This window comes from Tauraco erythrolophus, chromosome 9, assembly GCF_009769465.1.
Source record: "Tauraco erythrolophus isolate bTauEry1 chromosome 9, bTauEry1.pri, whole genome shotgun sequence".
NCBI lineage: Eukaryota > Metazoa > Chordata > Aves > Musophagiformes > Musophagidae > Tauraco > Tauraco erythrolophus.
The window spans coordinates 2,014,947-2,042,694 of record NC_141473.1 but is presented as its reverse complement, the minus strand read 5'-3'; positions in this window follow the sequence as shown (position 1 = coordinate 2,042,694).

Sequence of the window (27,748 nt, the reverse complement as noted above, 5' to 3'; positions counted from 1 at the left end):
AAGCTGTTGACATAGGGAATGAAAATGGAAATTCTGTAGTAGTCTCCTACATCCACAGCTTTACGCTATACTTTGCCTGATGTTAGTTGATTGGTGTAGTATATCTTGATGTTAGTATCCCATTTCAGAAATGTTCTGACATTATCTATTTGGCAGTTTGAAAAATTGTATCAAACTCCCAATGCATTTGAGCACACGTTTCACCACAGCAATCATAACACCCATTTCCGGCGATGCAAGAGGCAGGTCTAGTACCAACTTCAAGTGGATCCATTCCTAAGACTACAATATGCAATTCCACAAAACGCACCCCTGCACGCACACACACACACGGCTTGGCTGGAAAGACCAAAAGGAATTAACTTGATTTAATTTCCAGTGCCTCCCAGTAAACACACAAGTTCATTTGGGGTCAAGTCAACCCCTACGAAGTAATTGATGCCGCGAGTTCTGTGAATGCAACGGCGCAGATAACGGGTGACAACCTCCCCTGCCCATGGCGTGGGACGGAAGGCAAGGAGGAATCGACGTTCAGGAAAACAGAATTACGAAGAGTATTTTTCAAATAATTTACAAGGATTGCAAAGATGGGCCCATCTCTAAACAGGCTACAATAACCCAACCACTTGAAGGATGCGTTCTGTCGCAAACATGCTCGGTACGTCAGCAGGAAAAAATATATGCTGTAAATTTTGCCACAATAATTATTGAAAATGCTTGAGCCTTGCTGGAATTTGGCAATAGCTGCAAAAGCTCCACTAAATATAGGACTCCAGGCTCACTTAATTTAACAGGAGATTTATCAGTGGCCTTATTGACCAAAAATTCCTCTTATTTAACATTTATAAGTCTTTTTACCACACAGATTTCTCTGTAGCATAACAGATAAAACTTATACTGGTTAGCTTCACCAATATTGTCAAAGCATTTTGGAACAAGGCAGCCAGCAGATAACTAAACCAACGGAAGTAGGGCATATGAAACACCATAACTTTTTACATTTTTGCCCTAAAGAAAATGAAGCCAATCTCTGCTAATCTCTCTTCCATTTACACGGTTTGCTACTAGATTTCCCCAAAGGCATTAGTGGCTGGCAAACAACTCCCAGCACCTTGATTACAGGAAATCATACTTCTCCCGATGCCAAGCTTCTTCGTAAGTATTGAAAACGGTTTGCCTACTAAAATACATTTTCTTAACTTACCAGTAATTCTACACTCTGAACCACCCTATTTCCTTCCTCTCCCAGCACAGGAACCAGTTGGATTCCTGCTCAATATATCCGGACTCCTAGCTTACTTTTTGGTTTTTTAATAGAGATGAGTCCATGCTTCTGCATTTGAAAGGGGAATCAAGCAAGCTTGGAGAATGTTTTGGGGGAAGAGGGAGAGAAATAATTTCATTAGTGGGGATTACAAACTATTTCAAAGACGATGGCAATTTAAAATGTGCAGCTTTTTATCGCTACTTGCTCAAATTTCAGGGATTGTGGAGATTAACTGCAGAGACTCAGACTGTTCACATTTTTATGGAAGGAAGATACTTTCCTCTTACTGAAGTAGCAGTGCTCTTCAATAATCTCAGTTGCCATTGGAAATGATGTGCCATCACCACTGATTCTTACAGGTCTCTACATTTTGCTACAAACCGGTCTTCAAATCTCCAATCTGCTCCTACCCAGACTGAAGAACGAGCCCCAGAAAATCACACTTGTTCAGAACTACCCCTTTGGACCTCTTTTCTTACATACAGATCACATTCCACATCATCAAAATCTAACTCCTTTCAAAGTTCCCCGAAACACTTGCACTGATAGACCCCTCCAGACACACACTCCACCTCCCGGTGACCCAGGTGCACGCTTCTCTGCATTTCACACCAATTAAAATACATAGAAAAACTCACATAACGTGCTGCAAACAAAAGTATGATATAAGATATTATTTTTATTATTAAAACCCTATTTTGAAACCAGATTCAGAGTGCTTTTCACATACACACACACGCACGCTCTCCTTCAGGGCCAATTAAAGCACAATAACGTGCCCAGATCAAACAGCTACCTCTGTATTGACATGAACTTTCCAGCTTTAAATTTGCAGGACACATCCCTGCTGTTGAGAAAACGCAAGCATCTTGGCAAACGAAATCACAGTTTCTGGTTTCATTCAGCCTTTTTTTCTTTTTTTTTTTTTTTTTTTCCTGGTGATTATAAATGTGAAAAGCAAGACTTATTTACTTGCTCAAGTGAAATCATACGATGTTACATTATTCACAGCTGAGGAGGTTCATGCGGAGAGGTCAGCGGAGCATAGGAAGTGATCGAGGCCAGATTCTGACTCAGTAAGGCACATACACACAAAGGCAGAAATGTATTATGCCTGTGCTCCAATCTGACAATTTTCTCTGGGGGGAAATTAAAGAACTACAAGTGAGGTCCAAATCGCAGTCATTTTCAATACTACATCTTCCCTGAGACTCCATCTGTTTCTCTCTCAAGCTAGCAAGAGGGTAGTTACAGCTCCAGTGCCCAAATCTCTCTTCCACAGCAGATGTTGCAGAAAGTAGATGCTTTCAGAAGTTAGTCCTTAAGAAGGAATTTAATCCAGGCTGAAATACTTGTGAATTCACATCTCAAGGTCTTTAATAAAAACGTCCTTTTGCACTTTTTCAGTTTTTCATCCCACACCACTGCCTTCTGTGACCCCAAAGTTCATGTATTAGTCTAAGCTTTGGTTTACTTGGAAGCAAATTCACGTGCTGTCCCTAGAAGGACACTTTGTACTCAAGAGCAGACAGACATTCCAGTCCCAGGAAAATACTATCCTGTACCTGAAAACGCCACGTTAAATGAGCAACATCTTACAAGCAACAGACTTAACAACAAATAAAGAATTGAAAGAAAAGGCCTTGAATGAAAAACGAAGACATGGGGCATGACTTGAAACAACATTTAAAAAATGTTGTATCTTATTACAGCATCAGTGTTATGAAAATTTTCCCGTAAGCTTTAGTATTAGTGAACTAGACTGGATGTGTCACGACTGGATGCTGGAAACTCCTAGGAAGGAAATTAACACCTAGTGGCCCTCTTAGCTAATTTAAGAAAGAGGTACACCAACTCCAGTAGTGGGATGTCCTGGTTTCAGCTGGGACAGAGTCAGTTTTTCTTTTCAGCAGCTACAAGAGCTCTGTGTTTTGGTTGTAGTCTGGGACTCGTTATGAGAAGAATGTTGATAACACACTGATGTTTATAGTTGGCAAGGAGACATTAAGGACTTTCCAGCTTCCTGTGTTTTTGCCAGTGTGCAGGAGCACAACAGGCTGGGGGGAGCATGGCTGGGACAAAGGGTCCACAACTCCTCTTATGATCTGAACTCAGACTTAGCATTGAGGGCCAAACTGGCCAAGGGAGTATTCCATATCATGCAGCGTCATGCCCAGGATAAAAATGAGGGCTGACTGGAAAGAAGGGCCTTTGCTCTTCTGGAGGCTCACTCTCTCTCGCACTCTTCTCGAGCCTCTCGCTCGTCCGGGATTGTGGTGTCGGGACTTCACTGTTTCGGGATCGTTAGTCCAGGATGGGATGGGTCTTGGTCACCGAGTGGTGAGCAATGACACTGTGCATCACTTGTTTGCACATATTATTATCATCATACAGATGTATATATTCATATACTAGTAGTAGTAGTAGTAGTAGTAAATTGTTCTTATCTCAACCCACGGGTCTCTTTCCCTTTTTCCCTTACTCTTCCCTTTTCCCGGGGGGTGAGGGAGCAGCTATGTGGTGTTTAGTTGCCAGCCAGCCTAAACCATGACATAGGAGCTGGCCTAAACACATGAAAAAGGGGAGCTACATAAGTACATACGTGCTGGTGACACTAATGTCATTGACCAGTGATACATCTAACTAGGAACAGCCTCCTCAGTCTTGCTCCTGTTATTAAAGAACAGATTAGGGGGAAACTCAAAAGTTCAGCGGTTGCAATAACAGTGCTTAAAGTAGCTACTTAAAGTAGCAAAGATGAAAATCTGGGGAGCAAAAGGAGTAGAGGGGATTTGAATAAGATGTTCCTAGTTCCTAGGGCAGAGTGGGAACTCATCAGGAGTACCCTTTCTACCTCATCTGCTAACTGAGGTACACGGCACTGAATTAAGTTACACTGCAGTGCAGCTAGGACCAGCGCAGAGAAACTCTCCTCTGCGTTGCAAACAGACAAGTTGTGGATTCACCACCCAAACCCAAGGTGCTAGGGTTGAGGAAAGTCTCCATGTTTTACGTTCCCTATTCAAACCTGTTATAATGCAAACTAAAATCATATTAAAAATAATCAATTTTCATGCTTCAGGCAATACACAGAGCATCTTGGGAGGGCAGTCAGAAAAGATTAACACGTATTTTGGGGAGGTTTCCACTTACAAAAAAATTACAGGAACTGGTTACGTTTGAGAAAGGGGTATCAGGACAGAGGGAGGATTTCATCCAGTTTAGTATTGTTTCCCTCTAATCTGGGACTCTAGTATTTTCAAAATAAAAGAAATTCATTTTTAAGAGATAAAATACCAGACTGAAACTTCCAAAGAGCTTGAAGTGGTTCGCTAACATTCACTAATAATTTGGCGCTACTAATAAATCTTAAATTCTCTCAACTGAAACTATTGCAAACATCCTGCTTTACCCTTTCTCTCGCCACTCGCTACGCACCGGATAGGTGCAAGTAGAGCCTGACTCGCTCCACCTGAACTAATCCCAGGCCAGATATGGAGAGAAGTGTACGGCAGAGACGTAATTTCATGCAAATCAGCTGTACACACTCTCCCATCGTGGCTCAGATCTATACAGCTCAGACCAGAGGCAAAAGGAGCTTAGGTCTACTTGCACCTGCTACATGGACGTCCCTGAGAAACTCCTATTTATTTTAAGGTTGCATAATTCTCTAAGTACTTATTTATATAATGATGGCATGTATTCACAGTGGGAAAGCAGTCCTCCAGGGACTTCTCCGCTAATGAAGTTTTCTTTTTAAGCTGCAGTACTGTCAGTACTAACATCTACCATGGCCATGCTGGTCAGTAGGTTGCTCCTTCTCAACTGGAATAATCCAGACCAACCTGCAAGGCTGATCTTTATATCGATACCTTGAAGGATGAAAAGGCAGAAAAAGACCTGACGATCGTTTAGGAAAGGAAGATTGCAGAGACAGGCTTTCAGAACAGTTGATTTATAAACATGTTTTGGTTTGGTTTTGGGTTTTTTTTTTTCCCAAGCAGCAGATCCACTTCTTATTGCAGAAATCTCCATCTTCCTTCCTTTTAATTCTCATCATGATACTGGATTTTAAAATGTCTGAGGAAAAAAAAATAAATCCAGGTTTGAGAAGTTTGATATTTACATTCTAAAATAATAACTATCTCTAGTGCACCCCATCCAGTGTGGAGCTTACTGATGTGAAGAGATCTTTCATTTAGAGATGAGATCATCTTCACATAAGCCACTGCACTCGTAAGGGGCATGCAGTGGCAGTACCTTTTCACTGACCATTAATTCGGGCTTCATTATGACTACTGAAGAGCTCCACTTTCTCCTGTCAGCATACAGCATCACATAGTTACACAATAGTTTGAATCATCTGTTCACTAACAGCTATAGAAAAGCTAAGTCATAGAGATGAACTCTGAATGCATGAATCAGAAGCCTGTAATTAGTTGTAACTCACTACAAACATGCAACACCTTTTCATGTATTTTTCTTTGCTGTAATATCATTTCTTTGGCGCTTTAAATGAAATTCCCTTGGTAAGCTGCTTACATCCTGAGATCTGAATTCGATTTATCACTGTTAAACCATTTCTACTAATTGTCATCCTTCACAGATCACACGGATTCACAGAATACTTTTGTTCAAAATTGATATGGTTGCAGGTTGCAATTAGCAGGGTGGTGTGGAAGCTCTGGGCATTTTTACTATCTGAGAACAATTACAACAGTGACTTTCGGCCAATGCTTGCCGAAGTAGATAGTTAAAGAAAGTAAGACAGGGTGGTAAACATTCCTTGCTTAGATTTCCTTGAGAGACTCGAGGTTAACGGCCCAGAAAGCAAAAGGGAAAAGTAGGTGTCATGTTAAAATTATTACTTCTAAACCCAGCAGGAGTGTCTCAGTACCATTACATGTCAGGGTGAGTGTTGCCCTTTTGTAAAGGTACTTTCAACTCCGTAGGGGTAACTTCTGCATTTTGGACCAGATTTTGTAATTTTTTAGAATCAGACTTCACAGGTACTAACTTGATGCCATTTTATTTAGAGCGTTTGTTCCCTATGAAAAAAAGATTTCCAGGACTCTGTAAAGACCTTTTAACAATTGTTCTGATCTTTCCCAAGTGGATTCCTCCATTTTGTGATTGCTTCTGAGTCATACAACATGACTAACAACATTTTTGCTGATAGATTAGGAGTCAGACAGTGAAAGATCCTCTGGCTTGAAAAATTGTGGTTTCTTGTTGCAAACTTTACTGGCACTTTTTGTGGTTTTGGTTTGTTTTTTTTTTTACTGCAAATAAACATCACCCTACAGTCTACTTTCCTCCGACATTTTACCCCCTTTCATCTCCTCCATGTTTTCACTTTTAGAAATTGCATTTGCCAAAGGCTTGCCCCTCTGCCAACGCCCATCCAGCCCTTACTCCTGACTTCCCAAACGAGTTAAAAAGTCCAATTCCTCCATGCTGCCAATCTTTGCCTGTTGCCCTTCACCATCCTGCCCTTACGTGCAAGCAGAACAACAGACAAGCCTAGATAATTGTAAAACCCCTGTTTCAGCTGCAAGGCCCGCATTTTGCTGCCAGACGCGGGGTTTTCGGGCCAGCAGCCATCCACACCGCACTGCCTTCGGAAGAACTAAGGTGCAGAACCGTGCGGGGACCCCGCACCGGGCTGTGGCTCCCGGCCGGCCTTACTGCTCGCACCCTGCTGTTTCCCAACGCCCTTCAGCACAACTCCATGTTTCTCACCACCTGCGCTGACCACCGCGGCTCCGAGCCGCGGCGGGGCTGCATCACCCGGGCGATGCGCACCCCTATCCCCGGCCACGGGAGCGGGGCGAAGGGGCCGCGCTGCCCCTGCGCAGCCCGGCCCCGCCAGGCAGGAGCCGCCGCTGAGGGCCGGGCCGGCCCGGTAGGGCGCACCGCGGCGCCGAGCGCGGGTTTCCGGGGCCGCCCGGGCAGCTCCGCCCCGGCTGCGCGGTGCCGCCCCCGCCGGACCGGCCACCTCCGTGGCGCCCTGTGTGCAGCGGGCGCTGGGGACGTTCCGGCGGTTTCTCCGCCGCTCTCCCTCCGTCTCCTCGCGGGCAGGTGCGCGGGGGGGCCGGGGAGCCGCGGCGCTCCGGGGCCCGGCGGGGCGGGCTCGGAGCGGCCGCGCAGCAGGAAGCGGCGGCCTCATGGCGCGGCGCGGGGCGGGGGGAGGGAGGGAAGATGGCTGCCGGCCTGGGAGCCGCTGCGTCCCCCGATCCGCCGAGGCTGGAGCGGCCACAGCCGCGTCCCGCTCGCTCTGCGCCGACCTTCACAGGCTGCGGGTGCCGGGGGCCGCTCTGCCCCGCCGGGTCCATGTTCCAGCGCTTCCCGTGCCGGCGGGAGGTGGTTTCCCGGTGCCGCGGGAGCCCAGGCGCTCCCGAAAGTGCGTGGGTTTCCGTCGGGCCGTGGGTAGAGCCGCGCAGGGAACGGCGGCGCTTTGGCAGTGGGATGTGCTGGCAGCGGGAAACCGCACTGGAATGACGTGTGTCCGATGGATATGGGCATAAAGATGTCCTACGGGCATGGAAGCCAAGCTCTGCAACTGGTGGTACAATAGGTACGGTATTGTGGGTGCACACTGGTTTTAAAAGAAAGTAAACGTAAAGAATTATTTTTTTTTTTTTTGCCACTGACTCCCAAATAAACCTATTACAGAGTTGTATCTTATTTTTATCTTATTATATCTTATTATTATCTTATTTTTGCGAAGCGGAGCTCTTGTGAAGCGGGAAGGCGCCACCTCTGCAGTGTTTCACGTAGGAAAGCCTCCTTGGGGCAGAACGCTCCGTTTGGAAATGACTGTCACAGCGCAACTCCGGCGTCCGACTTGTGCTCCCCCTGCGCAGAAGACTTGTCTCCTGGAGGGCTCTGTTTAGGTGGTGGGGTTCCCTGTGAACCCCATGAAGGCTCTGGCCCCCGAGCCCTGCCTGCAGCCCCGATGCATGGGGGTACCAACCGACGCTGGTGGTGTCGGAGCTCCTCTGCCCCCAGCACTGCTGCTGTGGCCTTTGCTCTTCCCTCGCTTGCATGGAAGTGCAGCTTAGGTGGAGCTATGATAGGAGATCTGCCACGTTATGGTGCCTCCTGGCCCTGCAGCGTGGAAGCCCACAGGTCTGGTGAGCCAAAAATCCGCTCCAGCAGCTCTGTCCCCCGGCATGTGTGCCCCTTCGGAAAGGTTTCCGTGTGGTCTCTGCAGGAAGAAGTGAGTGGAGCCCACGTGCCTTTACATCTGCCTCGTGTCGAGACCTGAGGGGTTAGTAAACGTGGCACAACCCGGCTCTGGATTTTAGGCTAGTGCTTGAACGGAATCGTAGATTCCACGGTATGTCTTGGTTTAAACCCAGGTTATTTCATCGGGTATTAATTTTGGGTTGTGGCTTTTGCCCTCTCAAACAGGTCTCCCTCCCCTCTCTGGCTTAATTCATCTTTTAAGTTCCTTAAGGTGAGTTTGATTGCTATGATGTTTGCAAAGCTTACAGCCTCTGGGGAAAAAAAAACCCCACACCTCTGTAATGCAGAATACTTCTGTCTGAAAACACCCAGTTGTGTGAAATTTGCAACTTGTTTTCTTGCGAATGTTTTGTTAGTCTGTGACGTCATTTTCCCAAGTGAAAACTTTTCTTTACTTTGTTTTCAAACTGCAGTGTTCCAAATCTGGACAATTCTACCGAAAGCCTCAAGCTTCAGAGGAAAAAAAGATGTAGCCCTGTGAGCTTGCAAGGTGGCTTTAGCAATTCCTATCTGCATTCTGATCCATGACAAGTTAATTACACCAATTACACCAGCAACTGAACAGAAGCTCTATAGGAAACTGTTGTAGTTATATTGCAACTTGTGTTACCGTGACTACTTTATCTCTTGATAACTCTGTAATTAACTTGTCACCACTGTTTAATGCTTAACGTATGTAGAGAATCAGTTAATGGCATCACTAAAGGGATAGTAGCCTGAAGGAGAAGCTCATGCCCTTTGGGAAGGTTATCAGGGTTTCCTTGAGTGGCTAATTTAAGGACTTGTGCAGGAAAAGTATTAAGTTTGTTATGGGAAGCGTGGATAAGATGGAAAGGCTGCACTAGAGAAATTCTGTTTAAACTGACTTCGGTGACAGCGGAGACTGTTAGAAGAAACAGTTATGCAAAAAATCCAAAGGAGAACGTGTTGAAGACATGGATGCTTCTTTTCATAGCGTTCTTTTCCCGTGCAATTAGGGTTTTGGAGGAGCGAGAGCAACCGATGTTTGTGAATGAAACCTCGGTTTGCCAGCTGCTCTGCCCACTTGTGCTCTAACCAGTGCCTGGGAGCCCTGTCCTCTGTCTCCGATACCAAGGGTGACATCCTCACTTGTGGTCTCTGAGATGAGACCAGTGATGGTCGTTCTGGTGTTGGTACTGTGAGAGCTTTGTGGGAACAAACTGTAGGTCCTGATTTGTTGGGGTATTTAACATCAGCCTTAAGATGTTAAATACCCCAACAAGAGTGAGCTGCTCTGCCTGGGATGCAGCTGGCCTAAATTAAACTTAATTTCTGCAAAGAGGGTGAGGCAAAAAAAAGCCTCTGCTTGTCACAGCTGTTACCATCTCTCATTTTATATTTTGCAGAACAATACGTTAAATTCTGAATGTGTGAAACTTCTGAATGCATCCTGAAGGCGTTAGTATTCAGTCTTAACGTTTTTAAAGATTTCCTGTGTTAGAATAATTTCCTGTTGGTAACACTGGTGAAGTCGGCGAGTGCCTCACCGGGGTCTGTATTGCCCATTCCCAGAAGTTGTCGGGTGAAGCTGAATAGCCATCCTACCAATGGCATAACTCGTAAAAGCAAGCACTTGTTAAATCTGTTTGTTTTTATTATGGACATCGATCTGCCAGTCGCAATAATGCATTTATGGACATTTTTCTGCAAGCGCAGCGCTGGTGGCAGTTTTTACTGACAAATTGAGTCATGTGGACAGTAGTTCAAAATACGCTTACTTTATTGACGGATTGTGCAATTCTCTAGTTTACCGAGTGTTCACGAGATGTCTGGGCTGGTGAAGAGAATGTAACTAATGGGAAGATGTAGGACAAAGTTTTAATTTCAAGAGGCTTGAAATCTTTCAGGTAGTGACAGGTTTCAGCGTGTGTCTTGGCTGGTTTTGCCAACTTTTAACTTCTTCATTAATGCTGTAATAAAAAAGCAAAAGGCCTGGCTTGGTGTCCTTCCTGCGGGCTTCCAGTTTGAGTTTCTTACCTCTGCTGATAGCTGTGAAGGTTGCTGTTCTACAAATCTGTGCTGGTGAGGGCTTCAGTTGTGCTAATTTATCTGCAGTTACAATGAGCAAAACCTTCCTGATGCAAGAAAAACATCGTGTGTTATGTTTTGTCTCCTGTAAGGCTAACATTCTCACCCAGCAGAGATGTGTTTGGGCCAGCGTTAAGTTAAACATAGAGCTGGAGGAGCACCCAAACTATAAAACCAGGTGAAACATGTATTGAGGTATTTTCTAGGAATACAAAATGCAGTTTTAAAATTGATGATCTACTTGTGTGGTCCAGAATACTGTTAAAAAAAAAAAATAACTCAAATGCATTTGAATGTCATAAAGCTTGTGTGGCTTTGGTGTTTGATGGAAGTTGAGTAATTGTGGAGGTTTTTCTTTGGAAATATGTCAGTGTTTTGAAGCTTTTTGCTAATTGTTTTTCAAGTCGTTTCCTTATGTACTATTTTATATCAGCGAAGCAAAAGCATCCTGTCCTTATGTCTGTCAGGTGTATCTGCTATCTCTTTTGATTTATATTATATCAAATTAAATGGTATAAATCATTTCAGGTGTCTTTGCAAGTCACTTGTAAAATTTGGATGTGCAGCTGAAATTCTCCCCAATGCAATGGAGGCTCTGAAGGTGATTAAAAATACTTCCATCTGAACAGGTCACCTTAAATCTCGAGGAGGAAGAGGGGAGCTCAGTGATACAAAGGTTCTGACTCCCTCTCTGCTTTCCAAAAAGTGAAATAGTAGTAAAATAGGGATAATTTTGCCCCTCAAAGCAGCAGCTGACGACATCCAGAGAGGCAGCAAGTGTCGGTTTGGATCATACTGTATGTTTGCTGCTCAGTGTGTAGCTGAGCTGTGGGTCTTGGAATAGGCAGGTGGGGTGCCAGGTTTAGGCTCAGAAACTAACTTTTATTTTACATTCAGAAATCCTGCTTCTGACTGGGGAAGTTTGAATCCCACTTTTCTGGGGAGCATGATGGTATGCTGGTAAAAATCACTGAATGCTTTGCCTTGTTCTTGTAGTACTCGGTAACTACGTGCTGTTGGTGCTGTTGAAGATGGGATACTGAAGAGAAAGGCTTTTGGTCTTGCCTGATGGCTGCATTTTCAGGTTTTAGTTATTTTTCAAATGCCACTTTTCACTGCATTGTGATCAGATTAATGAAATTGGTATTTTAGTAAAGTGTCTGTATTAGCAGCACAGCCCACTGAAGTCAGATTTGCTTTGTTTTCTGAATCATGGCATCTACATGCTTCAAGTGCAGATTTAACTCCCTGCAGGTAACTCTGCATGAGCAGATAGCAACTATTAGTGCTGTCTTGTAAATGTTGCTGCTGCATAATCATCATTCAATAATATTTAAATTATCTGACTGCCTTAGATCACTCAGTACAGTGCAAACAATAACATTGTCTTTGGTTGTTTGTACATTCAAGTATGCAGAAGGTCTGTTAATTAGTTAAACTTTTTAACAAACACCCGAAGTATACTTAAGGTGCTGTTAAAAGATTAATTTTTCTGTTTCACATCTGAAAACCACAAGACGGAATGTGCAGTATCTAAAAATACACACAAAATGCAGAAACTTGCTTGGGCAGCAGTGGGCTGGCGGTGTTGACAGTGCATTTTTAGGCTGTCAGCAGTGTCCTGGAGAAACAATTCACACAGCTTCGTTTTCCCTTCATCTTGCTCCTTTGGAGTTCAGTATGATCAGATATAATGTGGTGGGAAGGGTAGGGGGAAGAGGGAACCCCCCTTGCACCGTCCCGTGCTGATGCCAGAAATACTTCTGGTTGTTTGCTGACTTCAGTCCATGAAATACCAAGATTTTTGGGGTGGTTGATTGAGAAATGAGATTGGCTTTATTCAAACTGGCTGCAGTTGTTTTTTTCTCCATTTTCTTTTCCCTGGAAATGTAAGTGAATGAGTCTGTTTGGAATCCTGCTTAGTGGGCATGGTTCATCATCTCCTTTTAGCTTTGAGGTGTAGGCAGTTGGAAGGCAGGCTTGTCTGGAAGGACAGGCTGGGTCTACAGCTAGTGTTGTGCTTTCAGAAAGTGAAACTGAGGCCCAAGAAGGCAAAGTGCTTGATTGGAGAGAAACTCTTAAAATAAACGCTAGTGGGTTTTTTTAAATAGAACATGTCGTGGGTTAGGCTGCTCCGACAACCAAACCGTCCCCCCCCAGTCATTCACTCACCCTCCCCCAGCCCCAGGGATGAGGGAGAGAGTTAAAGGATAAATGAAAAACCCGTGGGTTGAGATAAGAACAATTTAATACAGATGATTTAATACACAGTGTAGATGCTCACCACCCCCTCTTATCCGCAGCCCGTCTAGTCCTGAAGATGCAATCCCAGATGAACACGAGGCCCCGAAATAGAGAGGGGGAGAGAGAGATGGTACTCTGAGAGTGGGAGTACTGGGAGAGAGAGGGAAAAAAAAGGCAATAGAGCAAAAGTGCAGCAACTGCAAAAGAGCAGAAGCGGCAAAAGAGCCAAAGCGCAAAAGCCCTTCTGTCCGGCTGCCCCTCGCCTTTATCCTGGGCATGACACTGCATGATATGGAATACTAATTATGGCTATTGCAACTGTGGCTATTGCCCAGATTGCCCAGCTGGATTGAATTGATTGAATTTCCTAATTAAGGTTTAGGCCCTGCCTACAAAAGGCGGGCCATTTCCTCCTGGCTGCGGGAGATGCAACGACATCCTTGGAGCTGCAGCCTGGGCTGGTGAGCAACAACTAGTTGGCCAGTTTGGCCTCAATCTTAAGTTCAAGTACAAATCGTAAGGAGAGTCGTGGACCCCTTGTCCCGGCCATGCTCCCCCCTTATCCTGTTGTGCCCCTGCACACTGGCAAGAACACGGCAAGCTGAAAAGTCCTTGAGACCTCGGTGCCAACTATAAACATCAGCTTGCTATCAGCATTCTTCTCAGAGCGAGCCTCTGAGTAAAACCAAAACACGGAGCTCTTCTAGCTGCTAAAAAGAAGAGCCAACTCTGTCCCAGCTAAAACCAGGACAGAACAATACCGCTATTTTGCTTTCACCAGTTACATCAGTTGCATGTTGGTGAATGCACCTTTGGTTTATGTTACTGGTAGTGTGCATGGCCTGGATTTCAATGCTTTTCCAGTTGTCTTTTTGTGCAGCTATGTTTGATTCCATAGCGAGGATTTCTAAGAATATGATTAACCCTATGGGTCGTCTTATAATGTAATTATTAATGATTGATTCTGTTTATCCTCGGAATCAATATAAGAAGCAAAATGGTTTGGCGTATATTTGGGGTTGATTTCTACCAGTCAGTAAACATGATCTTGTGACAAGACTAGTATTGGTTTATTACTCAGAACATGGTTGATGAATCTGAAGTGTGTAATTAGTTTTATATAATGACGGTGATATGTGGTGGTTTTTACATGACTTATGTTAATACGGCCAATAGTGTTAACATCTCCTGCCACTAATAGTTAGGGTGGGGATGTATAGTAATTGATCTTCCTGGGAGTGCTGTAATGTAAAAACAATTCAGGCTGTTTGAAGTATATTTTACAAGTGTGCATTGGGCCTTGGGGATGTTATACTGAAAAACCCAATTGTACAGTTACCATGGGAACCCAATTAGAATAGATTGCTTGAGTTTTTTTCAGTCTTTCATCTTGACCAAAAATCTAATGTACTTTAAATGTTTTCATATGGAATTTTATTCATATACTGACTCGATATAATGGCTGTTTTTAAATTTTAGTGCTGAAGCCAGAGAGTATTACCTTCTGCAGAACCTGAGGACTTGTCTTTCAAGGAGAATCTTCCTTTAGTGTTTAAAAGTTGATGAACTGAGAAAAATACTCTTTATGAATCTAAGAGTTCTTACTGTAGTGCTGCCATCACATGTACTTTTCAGGCTGCACTCCTGTGAAAGTAAACAGGAAAGTGTCTTAAAACCCAAGGACTTCTCTTCTAGACTGTCAACAAAATATGCCTGAAATTTTTCTTGGCCTTTAGGGATCTGATTTTTGATGTAATCTCTGACTTTTGTTTAAATTTTTGATCGATTGACCAAAGGCTTTGAATGCTCCCAGGGTGGGTCTGTGATGTATTAGCTTCCTGCACTTATCTCCTACTGTGCAGAAGCTCTTAGTCAGCACCTGAAGGTATTTGTGTATCTTCCAGGTGTCTCAGGAGCATCCCGTTGCCTGGCCGCTGGTCTGTATGGCTTCAGCCTCAGCGCAGCTCTTGTGTGGGAGCAGAAGTTCTGGGGAACTTGGACACATCTTGATTGAAAGGCCAAGCTCAACAGGAGAACAACTTCATTGGTCCTAGTCAGGTGGCTCTGAGCTAGTGAGGATGGGGACAAATTACTATTTCCCTCCCCTCTCCCCCTCTTCTGTGTGTTAATTGACCACTTCAGTTTATCCTACTCTCTGCAAATGCAGGAGGAAACCTTCTGTTTTGGTCAAGGGGTTGCTGACGATAAGGTTTCAGTCTTTTAAGGTCGGTCCACTGATTCTGGTGTCTCAGTTTCTGGAACGTGATCCAGAATGAGGTCTCCTGTTTCAATTTGATCAGTGGCAATTCCCGTACCATTTGGAAGAGGTATTGTGTTCTCACCTTGAAAATCAACCTTAGAGGAACCCTTCAACTCAATGTGGAAAGAAGTTAGTAGTGCATATATTGGCCTCTTCCAACAAGACAGTCTTTGCAAGGTTGAGATGCATTTTGGAGTGATGTTTTGGACTTTCCTAGCCCTTTGACTTATAGCAATGGTCTTGTACAGTTTTCCCTGTCTAGCTGCAGGTGATCTTCTAACCATTATGGCTTGGGACATCACTGGCGTTATCCAAGTTACCTGTCATCAGAGGAAAGCCACTCTGGACTAGAAGGTGGTTGAGCTGGGCAGAAATAGGTCATGAACACTAATCAACCTCTGGCTCTTCAGCACTGTGTGGCCTTTTGATTACTTTGTGCTTCTCAACCACCAACCTCACCAAGGTCTTGGTGGTCCTAGGGGCTTCCCCCAGCATATCGCCGTGTTTCTTGGGACTTGCCAGCAGGGAGCAAGCAACTGTTTTGCTTGTGAGGTGCTTACTAGTCCTCTGTAAGAATCCTTTCTCCTACAGCTGGAACCTGATTCCTATTCTCCTCAAAGTCTAATCTCCTCGAAGCTGGGCTTAGTTTCTCCATCAGGCAGAATATCCCCTGTGAGCTGTATGTACTTACACTCAAATTCAGTTTGTATTCTCTGGTTCAGCAGCTCAAAAATACCATTTGTGAAGACCTTAGCAAACACAGATGGGTGTAAAGCTTTCCTATGCTGTAGGAGAGGTTGGGAATCTTCACTTGTGCTTTTTAGGGACTGTTGCAGTGAGGAAGTGTCAAGGGGAATTGCCTAAAACTATCAAAGACGTTTTTGGTGACTGATCTGGATTTACTCTTGAGCTCTGTGTGGATTGTGCTTAAAGGTATGTGAGCATCCTTATGGGGGTGCTGCAGAGATTTTTTTAGATAAGTGTTAATGCATCACGTGGAACCTGGCTAGCAATTAAACTGCTGCCATCAGCACAGATGAGATGTTAGTTAAAACAACAACTTGAAATGTAACTCGATTTTGATATTTGGCATGTTTTTTCATAAACAGGGAGAGTGTGTTGCATGTAAATAAAAAGCAAAAATTTGTTATGGAAAGGGATGTTTCCTGACTAATGTTGTCCCAGAGATGTCTGCTGAGCTCTGAGCGCCTTCAGCCAGGATGAATGCCTCTTGTCTGGCTTACCTGATGTGCTGGAGCAGCCCTTCATCCACCCATGAGCAGCTGCTCTCTCAGAAACGCTTTATTTCCCAGTGGGAATGTGGGGAGCAAGTGGATCTCACCAGAATCCAAAGCAGCGTGCGCCATCAGATGAGCTGGTGGGAGATGGGAGGAGAGGTATAAGTGACTGCTAAATGGTAATTATTTAATGTTTGGGGCAAGTGGAGCCAAAGCACGTAGGTGCCAGTCATTCATACATACGTATCCAGACTTTCATCGTATTCAGGTTGCAAAAGATGTGGGTATGTCAGAGGAAGGCGTTGGGTTTCCCTTCTCTGGTGGAGGTGGTAGATGAGACTTCCTTGGGTTCCTGCCACTGTAGTGTGCCATTTTGCTGGTGGCTCGTTCTGGCTTTGCCAGGCAGAGTGGATGGCATGCAGGGATGCTGCCCGTTTGCCTTCCCGGTGCCGTGGGGGACACCGGGCTGCCGTCCTGGCACGCCATCCCCTGCCGTGTCGTGGGGCTGCTCTGCTCCGTGGCCTCCTGGGGAAGTGTGGCAGAGGACAGATGCCAATTTTAAGTAATATTATATTAGATTGCTCATCTGCCTGACTTACTTGCGTTTAAAAATGGAATGAGTGATGTTTGCAATGCCTGCCTTGCCAAGGGTATGGGTGTTAGTATATTTAAAATATACATTATTCAGATTCTTAATTTTAAGCTCTTAATTTACGATTAAATGTTACTGTTTTCTGTGAGTAGTTTGGAAGTGGCTGTAAGTTCTGTCACTGCCTTGGACTTCAGGGCTTGATGTGTTTGAGAGGACTTGGAAAGCCTCAGATGTTCGTACCGTTTTTTTGAAGAGATTTATCACTTCTTGAGCGGACACAGTCGTCCTCTCCTGTGGAATAGTGAGTTCCTTGACTTAAGTGGAAGAGTTCCCACGGAGGTTGGCTGTGGGTCAGGACTCACTCCAAGGCTGAACTTCGCCAGATAGCCTCCCTGATTTTCAAAAAAGTGATGTTGATAGCACAGCTTCATAAAGATACGGTGATCTTGGCTAAATAGCACTGAAAAGAAAACTGGGGAGGGGACGGAACTAAGTAAATGCCAAGGAAATAGCAATCATCCTTTATTTCAAAGTGGAGAGCAAAGAGGAACCTGTTGTATGTTTTGTTAACAGTATATAAATGATGATATTGTTTCAGACTAGAATTATAATAATGGAAGTTAACGTTTTGTAGGTGCTCTCTTAGTGTTTTGCAATCTGTACTTTTAAACCCAGAATATAACTGAGAAAGTCACTTGCTTTCATGCCTTAAAATGTGCTATTCCCTAAATCACAAAAAGCTGTTTATTTTACTAAGAAACTCAGAAGTGCAGTACTGCCTGTGCAAATATTTCTTAAATTAATACTATATCTTTTAAGGCATTCTTACTCAAAAGATCAGAGCTGTGTAGTGCTTGTTATGGAAGAAGCCTTCAATGTGCCATCTGTTGATATTTTTTTGACTTGCAATAAGCGGTAGATGACCTAATGAACATTAAAATTCCTGGTTGCTTGTTAAAAAAAAAGAAATCAAACTCCCTTTTGAAATTATATACGCTGAAACTTAGAGCTCATTTTAAAAACTGATAGTTGGTTAGAAGTGAAATGACACCATTCTTCCTGTGGAATTCAAATTAAATGTCAAATTAACAATTTTTTGTTTTCTTACAGGTGAAGACTTTTTATCTACCATGGCATCAAGGCTTGTTCCAAAAGTAAGTTTCTAGTAAAATACCGTTGCATTTCGGTGTGCATTGAAAGTCCAGCATTACAAAAGAGTTCACGTAACATAGTTTGTTTTTTCCCCAGTGTCCAGCAGTCAGTATTAAGAATCCAGTTGACAAGATTGATGCTGCATTGTAAATCTCGGTAGCTCTGTCATGGTTGGTAACAGGCATCAGTGGACCTTTCCCCATCACGTATCCATCTTCCACAGAGCATAAACTAACAGGACAATGCTACAGCTTCAGTTATAAGTTAACTGCTTCCATTTCCTAATAAATACCTCGTTGAAAACAAGAGGCTTATTTTGAGGCTTGATGCTTTAATGAGATAAGTGTAGCTTTATAGTAAGATGAGAAACCAACTCTGTTTATCAAGGAATTCAGAACAATTTACTGAACGAAAGGTACAAACACATTTTCGGACAATAACCATATTCTTCAAATAATTAAAATGAACTTTGAAGGTATGAATATGTTTTTTTTTTTTTCCTGTGGAGTAACTATTTTTCTAACATTAGCAATGCTCCTCTAGAAAAATATTTCTAGTACAATCAAATTTGTGTATGTAACTATTCCTGCTGGTAACGCCTGTCACTGTTAAAAATGTCTTAATAGTGGCATCACTTGTGGGTTTAATTTGCTTTAGGTAATGTGATGTGGCTTAGAAAATGCTTTTGGCATATTCTGTTTCTACCCCTCTGTAGAAAATTTTCTTTCTCTTTTCCACAAAAGAAATTTATTTTTATTTTTTAAAATGGAGTAGTTGAGGAGGAAATTGCAGAATATAAGTCCTTGCTTCACTTTTTTTCTATTAAACAATCATTTGTTTGGTTATATTTATGTATCTTTCAGTTGCAAACATCTTTTAGCAGGTACCTGGAATAGTGGCAGAGAAATATTTGATTATCTTCTGCACAACCAGGCATGGTAGGAAGAATCACTGGTTCCCTCTCATTCCAAGCTAGGTGTGATATAGCTGGCAAGCGACATGAAACTAATAATTTATTATCTAACCTTTTCATTTCTGCCACTCTGACTCCTAGTTGAAAGGTGCCGCATTAGCCGTTAGGGGAGTTTTACCCTTTTGATATGTGGAAAGACAGAAGGTTTAAGGTAAAACACAGGAACTCTCGCAGACCCATCTTCTGGATGCATATTAAATATGTATGTAATATGTATGTAGCTTGTGTTTCTTTAGCATGGTGATATTAATAGCTTGTGATTAGTTGATAGCTCTGCTTTGTGCACAGCCACGCAGTGGTGTGGCACACGCTATGGGTCTGGCATATGGTTTTTGCAGAAATCAGTTGTCACTGACGTCATGTGCAGTAAGCAGGCTGCTGGAAAATGGTTTCGGAAAGCAGCCAGATGTGGGCATTTTCCACAGTCTCTGTGTTTGTCTCCCACTTGGTCACTGGTTCTCCAGCTGTGTTGCGGTGATCAAAGATGTATGTTGGGTTTGTGTGGAAGAGGCTGAGGTGTGGCCGTAGAACTCATGAAGTTCAACAAGGCCAAGTGCAAGGTCCTGCATGTGGATCAGGGCAATCTCAAGCACAAGTATAGGCTGGGCGGAGAATGGATTGAGAGCAGCCCTGAGGAGAAGGACTTGGGGGTGCTGGTGGATGAGAAGCTCAACATGAGCCGGCACCGTGCGCTGGCAGCCCAGAAAGCCAACCGTGTCCTGGGCTGCACCCAGAGCAGTGTGGGCAGCAGGGCGAGGGAGGGGATTCTGCCTCTCTGCTCTGCTCTCGTGAGACCCCACCTGGAATACTGTGTTCAGCTCTGGGGTCCTCAACACAAGAAGGACACAGAGCTGTTGGAGTGGGTCCAGAGGAGGCCACGAGGATGATCCGAGGGCTGGAGCACCTCTGCTATGGAGACAGGCTGAGAGAGTTGGGGCTGTTCAGCCTGGAGAAGAGAAGGCTTCGGGATGATCTTCTAGCAGCTTTCCAGTGCCTAAAGGGGGCCTACAGGAAAGCTGGAGAGGGACTTTTTACAAGGGCATGTAGTGATAGGACAAGGGGCAATGGATTTAAACTGAAAGGGGAGATTTAGATTGTATATAAGGAAGAAATTTTTCACTCAGAGGGTGGTGAGGCACTGGCACAGGTTGCCCAGAGAAGCTGTGGCTGCCCCATCCCTGGCAGTGTTCAAGGCCAGGTTGGATGAGGCTTTGGGCAACCTGGTGTAGTGGAGGGTGTCCCTGCCCATGGCAGGGGGGTTGGAACTGGATGATCTTTGAGATCCCTTCCAACCCAAAACATTCCATGATTCTATGATATGTATGTGAGCATGCATCAGGAATGTTGTTATACTTGGGAGGTTTTTGGGTTCCTGGTGTTTATATGACAATGTGGCAATTTTTGTATTTCACGAGAAATTTAATTCTAAGGGTTATTCCGTTCCTCTCTGCATTTCTTGTTGTTACTAAATTCAGACTTTGTGAACAGATTCTTGTACTAACTGCAGTGCTTTGCTCTCTGTTAATACAGTGAAATATTCTTTTCCATGCTGTCCTGAATCAAACCGAGATTGATGATAGGACAATTCAGATGTGTGTGCTGAGACTGTAGTCTTGTATTTTTGTATGAGTCTGACACCTGTCTTTTGTGTGTGTTTGTTTTCCTGTAGATGTATTTTTAGTGAATTCTTAATACATTTTGCTGCTTCATTTGTTTAAAGCTGTTCTACTCATTTTAAAAATTCCAATGAAATTCTTTCCTTGAACGCAATTCAGATTCCTGACTCTCCTTCAGCTTAAAAAGGAGCACTATTAATGGTTTTGTTCATATTGCCTAGATTTATTTTGTTATTATTCTCTAGCTCCTACTCTTCAGGTATAGCTATTTTGGTATTATAAAGAATGATGGATTATATAGGAAAGTTTCTTTTGAAGCACTCCTGATATTGTGCAATGCACTTGGGGGTCAGCTACACTTGACTGATGCATGATTTATCCGATGTCCCTGCCACTTTCTGAGATAAAGCTGCTATTTTATCAAAAATGCCAGCAAGTGTGATTTAGAATTTATACACCTCCTTTTTCAAATAATTGTTCTGATTACTTTCTGGCACGGCAATAAAATGATAAAGGTAATTGCACACAAATGTGAGATAGCACCAAAATACAATAAAATTAACCTGAATTAGCTTGACTTGTCGATGAGAAGTATTTATGAAATGTATTTTTGCAATAAGAGAGACTGATATTATAGCTGGAAGGTGAGTTATTGCCTTAATGTAATACTGTTGGAAATTTAAAAAAGAGACTGTTACAGTTGAGGGTGATTGTGCCTTTGAAATTAAGTTGAAGTGATTCTTATAATTGGCAGCAATAATGCATTGTGAAGGTAATATCTTTTATTGTGTTATGCCTAGTTGCATTATCTTTTATTTAGCTGGTCCTGACTTCAACTCTGCAGAGAACGCAAGAAGGAGCAGATCAAGAATTTTGTGGATTTAGGTGATAAAAATTTGAAATGTTACCTAATATTAAAGTCATTCTTCTACTAGATTTTTTCATTTTTAGCCCATTTTCGGTTCCCCTGAACCTGATAGGAGTCTCATTTGATGCAACTTTCATCTCTTTTTCCCTGTATTAGAGTAGTTGCCATATATTTACATACAGAGCTGAACCTCTAACAGCAGAGCCCTTCAGTCGTGCTGTGTGTGTGTATACCTGCACATACTTCAGGTGGTGATTTTGGCAGATGAATTTTGTATTTCTCAGTGCCTCAAAGTATACCACCTCTTATTAAAAAGTGTAATTGTGCTTCTACAGCAAGCGCTTCAATGGTAATTAAGTAGGTATTAAAAAGCTGACTAATATTTCGAGTTTATTTTTCGAAGTGATGAACACATCTGGAAAATCCTGACAGCTGCATCGTGACTTCTTTTCCTTTGCATGAGAATTTCTAGAACTCAAAACAGTAACAACTAGATAATAATTTTGGGATCCTCTAATTCTTAGCACATTCTTCATCTGTGATTCTCTGTTAATTGTTAGGCAACAAATTCCTTAATTCTGAGTGTTTTTTTCCATGGGATTGCATGTTAAAACAGTGAGCAGCTGAACAAAGTAGAACATATTACTTTGTAGTGCATTGCACAGTGCTTCTATGTAAACCTTTGGGCATAAGGTTTCCAGTCTAAAAATAAGGGGAGCTTAATCCATTTGTGGGTCATCACTAAGGTGAGAATAATTATATGCCTCAGCATCCTGTGGTAGATACACCAAACAATGTGGCTTCCAGGATGAGTGCTGGTGGGACTTACAGGTACCTCCTACCAGCGAGGAACATGCACAATTATGACTTCTGTCTTTGCTATTGGAGGTATAATTTGATTATTACAGAAATTCCTAGCCTTGTCCTGTTTTTTTCCTGTTCTTGGCTCTTCGTTCCTTGTCCAGTTCTGCTCCAATTCATTATGTTATCTCTAGGCAGCCCACCATGTCAAACGAGATGTCCTGAAGTAACTGGTTGTCTCTAGGCTTGTCAGGCTGTTTCACTTTGGTTTTCCCCTGGGCACTGAGATGCATCCTAGGGATGGCATGACCCAATCCTGCAACCTTGACACTGACCCACCACAGCCACTAATTGGTATAGCTTAGCGACACCACACTTTCTAATGGCATTTTACTTGCATGCTGCATGTAAACATTTGACTTTTTTCAAAATGTTCATCTTAGCTTCAGGTTAATGATCTAAAATGATGACGTTCATGTTCTACAGTATATGTGGTTTAAACTGTGTGACTACAGCAGTGGCTGCTGCACGTGCATAGCGTTTGAGTTTCCTGCATAAGTAAAAGCTGAGGGAAGGTACAAAACGTATTTACTTGGTTTTGGAGAGATGTTGGAGGAAATGGTGTATCTGAATTCCTATTTAAACAGTCCACTAAGGTCTTGTGTTTAAGTATCTGCCGATACTAATGTCTCAAATCAAAGCTTGGCACGTGGGCAACAGATGAAGTAGGAAAATGCACTTCTGCAGTGCAATAGTAATAACCTACCTACCTCTTCTAAAGGAGAAAAAATTGCTTTTATTACAATTAAAATGTCATCCTTGGAGCAAAATAAAGTCTGAGGTAGCCCTGGTAAGTACACTGGGATTTTGCCATTCGACAGACCAGGATTACTCCTGTCTGCCAAAGCAACAGCCTGAAGACGTAGCCAAAGAGCCAGAGGCTACCACTGCTTGGAAAAGCACTTTCATAGCTTGGCATTTCGGGGTCTTTTGGTTGCCATCCAAAGAGGATTAGTAGTATAATACGATGGGACAACAGAAACTTGCTTTTGTTGCCTTTGATTGTTTAATAAAGAATTAGGTGTTTGCTTTTGGCGAACACTTTTTAAATGCCGTAGAAAGCAAATGTTGCGCTCTGTGCGTGAACGTGTGTCCCTCCGGTTCATCAGGGGCTTCTGTGAAGGGGACCTTTTGAGAAGGGAGGATGGGACTGGTTCGTGGTGGCTGCTGTGCCGTTGTATATTTGTGTATGTTCAGAATAACGCAGTTTAATTCTGTTCCTTCACGTTTTTTATGGGATAGTTCTTTGGAAGGTAAAGAAATTGTTGTCTCACCCCAAACTAACCCTGGATTTGCTTAGTCTGTCTAACATTTCCTTTCCAAACCTCCTCTAGCCAGGAAATGAGTAGGTTTTGTTTTCACACCCTTTGAAATTACAGGTTTGGCTTAACCAGGGTCAGATTTGCTTAGAGATGCATTGGAGATACGAGCAGAGCGCTGGAGAAGATCCAGGCTGCTGTATTTCATAATGAGAACTGAATATTGAATTCTGTTTTAAAAGAAACGGCATGCTGATGGTATAAATATGATGTGCCAGCCAGAGGTTGGAAATACAATGATTTTGCATGTGAATCCAGGAGATGAGTGGTTGTGGTCGCTGAAGAGCAGGGCCATGGTGAGGTCCCCGGGAAGGCTGCTGCAAGCCCTGCCCTGCTTCTGCAGGGAGCGAGTAGGAGGGCTCAGAAATGCTGTTCTTCCCCAGCTGTGGGGACACTGGTTTGGTAAGACCACTATGGGAAGGTGTTGGTAGGAGTGAGGTTGGCAAATTGTTTTCTGGGGAATCACTCATTTTCTTGAGCTCTGTGGGTGGCAGAAGCGAGGCTGTGAGCTGCTGTAGCTCTCCGGCCATGGCAGCGGTTGTTCACCATCGAGGTACAGAACTGGTTTCTAGCAAAAGGCTGCTGGAAGGTTGGGATCAGCTTTACCCCAGGAAGTGGCCAGTTTGGCAGCACTTCACATGGCACGAGAGAAAACGTGCGCATTTAATGCAGTACGTTTCAGCACAGCTTTTGTTTAAAAGCGTTGTCTGGGTTAATCCTGTGCAGCTGTGGAGGTGTTCAGTACTGTGCAGCATGGACAAAAATATATGGACCTGATATGCTTTATTCTGGCAAGCTGGAAGTTTGCTTTGGGTGCTATAGGAAGAAGAAACACACGCAGTGTATACAGTTATTGTGGGATGTGTAGGGGGAAGAGGTGGCCGATGTCCAGATGGGTGGTAGTGGACACTAGTAGTTCACAAGAACCTGATGCAGTATATAAAGGACTTGTATTTTAGAACGTCAAGGATAATTTTAAATGTTATTTTGCTTGTTAGCAGATTATTTGGCAGAACTAAATCTCGTTAGCTACCATGATGGTGGTTTTGTTTCAAGACTTTCTTCTTGGAATTTAAGCAATGAATGCAACACCTTTTTTCTTCCTCCAAATTTAAATTTTGCCTTAATTTAAAAACTAGGAGGCACTCAGCTTTCCTTGAGCATAAGGTTTCTGTATGTTTGAAGGCAGCTATGGGTGATGTTCAAGTGTAATGATACAGGAAATATGTTTTACCTTGTTCAGAAATTATTTTTCATTAAGTAATAAGCCATGTTGGTGGGACTGCCCTGGGAGTGTGGGTTGCAGAGGGCAGCTGCAGCCTTCTCTGGTTTCATTAGACAAGGAGAAGCCCTGCCCTGGGTTCCAGGACTGCTTTCTCACAGCTTCAGCAGCCCAGGTTAAGATGTCAAACCTGTGGGGACCTGTTTGGGTCAGGGTGTCCTTACAGCTTTAGAGTTCACTCTGTTATGTTGAGTTGGAAATCTTTGGACTCTTTTTTTTCAAGAGTAGGAAACAGCTTCTAGAAAAGTTTGTATTTTATCTTACAAAAAAATCAAGCATTTCATAATAAAGACTAAGAATTAAATGTTTCTCATTCTGTATAACTTTTGTTCCAATATATTGAACTATTTCTGGGTATGAAACTTCTGCCTGCCTCTTCCCTTCTTTCCTCTCCAAACTGAAATAATTTGTAGTACGTAAGTTCTCTCTTAAAACAGTAGCAGCCACTGTTCATTTGGAAGGTGAAAATACAGATGATTAATCAAGATGCTAACAGGAGTCGGCTTTTAGACTTGTGTTTTGATCACATGTTGGTTGCACGGATCCTGTGTTTTTCCCAGTCCTTGAATTTTTCTGTGCTTGAAAACTGTAAGAAATTACTTTCTTAGCTAAGACTAGCTGCATGAGGTTGGAAAATTACCCTCCACGCCGAAGTATATGTGCACAAATGCATTGCCTTTGCTATTAATATCTTTCCCATATTCTTAACGTACAATGGATTGTTTCCTTTTAAATAAACATGCAGAAACCAGTCAAACAAATACAGGAAGTTTTAAACTATTAAGGAGATGTTGAGAGAACTATAATTCAATGAAAACCTCGGATGAGTGGACCAGTGGCATGCGTGGGCTCAGCAGCACCCGTGCCAAGCGGGGGGCCGTGCTCAGCCTCATCATTCAACGCTGTGATGCTCAAAAGGAGGACACTAAATGTTCAGGACTGGTATTTTTTTTCTTGTAATTAGGATGAAGAAGGAACTTCTCTGGCAGTTATTGATCATCCTCTCAAACTCAACAAATTCCTGATCTTACATTTTTGGCAAGTCACTGATACTGTATGGCATCGTAGAAGTATAGCGTTATGTGCTGGCTTCCTGACACAAATGTGTGAGAATAGCAAAGTGATGAGTCTTTAGGATGTATTTACGGAGAATAAGAAGTAAATGAACAAGGTGGTACTTTGTCACAGCTTGAGTGGGCTGGGCTAGCACCAGTGGTCTCCAAGTGACACTGCCCTCATGCGCTGGTGATATTACTGGATAAATGCGTCCCGAAATTCAACTTTTACAGCTCAGAATCCCTATGGTTGTGCTACCAGCAGCTGTAGTGCTATTCAGGACGCTCACAGACAATAGCTGCTGACAACTATTTTTAGTTTTTGAAGCCAGTACGTAGTTATATCCTAGCCCAACATTGAAGCAAGACTGCATGACAAACCTTGGACGGCATCCGGGTGCGTTCTTTATTTTTAAATAACAGTAACTTTGGTGGTGTGGAAGAACTAAGTAGAAAATTTTCAAATGTGCAGCAGTGGCTTGTCTAGAAATGGTAGATATACAACTCTTTCTGGGTTTCAGAAGTGGCAAGTGAAATAGGGGAAAGAATTGTAATGCAACTTCATCCTGTTGGTTCTCCTTACCTTATCAAGTAGCTCAGCAATTGACACTTTCTGTTAATCTCAAAGGGTCACGAGACCCGTTTCTTGGAGGCAACTGACATCTTGCTGATTAATGCACTTGGACTCTCTTGGTTTAAAAAAAATAAAATTGCAGTATGTGCAAGGACACATTAGTTTAGGGTTAGCAGTTGAATATGTTATTTTTGCCTTGATTCTCAGAAATATTTAAGTTAAAAAAAATCATGAGTTCAACCGCATGCTGTAGCCTAATGGAAATACCCTGTTAAATCAGATGCAGCTGGTGGCAGAGGGGATTAGAATTCATATTTTGATGTGACATGGTGGGTTTATATTGTTGTTAAAGCAGAGGGAAAGAAAGAAAACCTTGGAGAGGAAGTTCCATCAGAGACAGGGCTCTGGCTCCTTCCAGATGGGAAGGATTCATGTACCCAATAATACTGAAGGGAAAAGGTGCAATGTCGTTGGCCTCCTTGACTGATGCCTTTGGACAGATTTTGTTTTAAGACGAGTTTTGATATCCTGAGGGCTTGAACGCTTGTGGTGGGTACCAGCACCTCCATGGGCAGTGCTGTTGCATTTTTCCAGTGGAAATCTGCAGTCTCTAAACACTGCATGAGGTCTTTAAGAGGACAATGCAGGAAAAGTTGGAAAGTGATGTTGATGAAGATGTTTTGCATTCTTTCCGCCCTTCCATTCAGTAACAGTGATTTGGGGCATGGTGCTGAAGAGCAGGAAATGCCGTGAGGTGTGCTCTCTTGACTTGTCTTCAGGAAAATACAAACCTCTTGGGAGAATACGAAGCATGGAAACACTGTGGTTTTTCTGAACCTTATTAATCCTATAGATTCCTAGAGATTTCTCTGCGTTTTTTATTTATCCATTCCCCATGGATAAATCATGGACTTGTTGGAGCAGGTTCGGAGGAGGCCATGAAGATGATTGGAGGGCTGGAGCACCTCTCCTGTGAAGACAGGCTGAGAGAGTTGGGGTTGTTCAGCGTGGAGAGAAGGCGGCTTTGGGGAGACCTTCCAGCAGCCTGCCAGTGCCTGAAGGGGCTACCAGAAAGCTGGAGAGGGGCTTTGGACAAGGACGTGTAGTGACAGGACAAGGGGCAATGGCTTTAAACTGAAAGAGGGGA